This window comes from Bison bison, unplaced genomic scaffold (assembly GCF_000754665.1).
Source record: "Bison bison bison isolate TAMUID 2011002044 unplaced genomic scaffold, Bison_UMD1.0 scf7180017864390, whole genome shotgun sequence".
Lineage (NCBI taxonomy): Eukaryota > Metazoa > Chordata > Mammalia > Artiodactyla > Bovidae > Bison > Bison bison.
The window spans coordinates 1,056,527-1,058,072 of record NW_011494962.1 but is presented as its reverse complement, the minus strand read 5'-3'; positions in this window follow the sequence as shown (position 1 = coordinate 1,058,072).

Sequence of the window (1,546 nt, the reverse complement as noted above, 5' to 3'; positions counted from 1 at the left end):
TTTTTTTTTTTTTTTTGGCTTACTTCACTCTGTATAATAGGCTCCAGTTTCATCCACCTCCTTAGAACTGATTCAAATGTATTCTTTTTAATGGCTGAGTTACACTCTATTGTGTATATGTACCACAGCTTTCTCATCCATTCATCTGCTGATGGACATCTAGGTTGCTTCCATGTCCTGGCTATTATAAGCAGTGCTGCAATGAACATTGGGGTACACGTGTCTCTTTCAATTCTGGTTTTCTCGGTGTGTATGCCCAGCAGTGGGACTGCTGGGTCATAAGGCAGTTCTATTTCCAGTTTTTTAAGGAATCTCCACACTGTTCTCCATAGTGGCTGTACTAGATTGCATTCCCATCAACAGTGTAAGAGGGTTCCCTTTTCTCCACACCCTCTCCAGCATTTATTGCTTGTAGACTTTTGGATCGCTGCCATTCTGACTGGCATGAGATGGTACTTCATTCTGGTTTTGATTTGCATTTCTCTGATAATGAGTGATGTTGAGCATCTTTTCATGTGTTTGTTAGCCATCTGTATGTCTTCTTGGGAGAAATGTCTATTTAGTTCTTTGGCCCATTTTTTGATTGGGTCATTTATTTTTCTGGAGTTGAGCTGCAGCAGTCGCTTGTATATTTTTGAGATCAGTTGTTTGTCAGTTGCTTCATTTGCTATTATTTTCTCCCATTCTGAAGGCTGTCTTTTCACCTTGCTTATAGTTTCCTTTGTTGTGCAGAAGCTTTTAAGTTTAATTAGGTCTCATTTGTTTATTTTTGCTTTTATTTTCAGTATTCTGGGAGGTGGGTCATAGAGGATCCTGTCGTGATTTATGTCAGAGAGTTGTCTATGTTCTCCTCTAGGAGTTTTATAGTTTCTGGCCCTACATTTAGATCTTTAATCCATTTTGAGTTTATTTTTGTGTATGGTGTTAGAAAGTGTTCTAGTTTCATTCTTTTACAAGTGGTTGACCAATCTTCCCAGCACCACTTGTTAAAGAGATTATCTTTTCTCCATTGTATATTCTCGTCTCCTTTGTCAAAGATACGTTGTCCATAGGTGCATGGATTTATCTCTGGGCTTTCTATTTTGTTCCATTGATCTATATTTCTGTCTTTGTGCCAGTACCATACTGTCTTGATGACTGTGGCTTTGTAGTAGAGCCTGAAGACAGGCAGGTTGATTCCTCCAGTTCTATTCTTCTTTCTCAAGATTGCTTTGGCTATTCGAGGTTTTTTGTATTTCCATACGAATTGTGAAATTATTTGTTCTAGCTCTGTGAAAAATACCGTTGGTAGCTTGATAAGGATTGCATTGAATCTATAGATTGCTTTGGGTAGTATACTCATTTTCACTATATTGATTCTTCCAATCCATGAACATGGTATATTTCTCCATCTTTTAGTGTCCTCTTTGATTCTTTCACCAGTGTTTTATAGTTTTCTATATATAGGTCTTTAGTTTCTTTAGGTAGATATATTCCTAAGTATTTTATTCTTTCCGTTGCAATAGTGAATGGAATTGTTTCCTTAATTTCTCTTTTTTTTCTCATT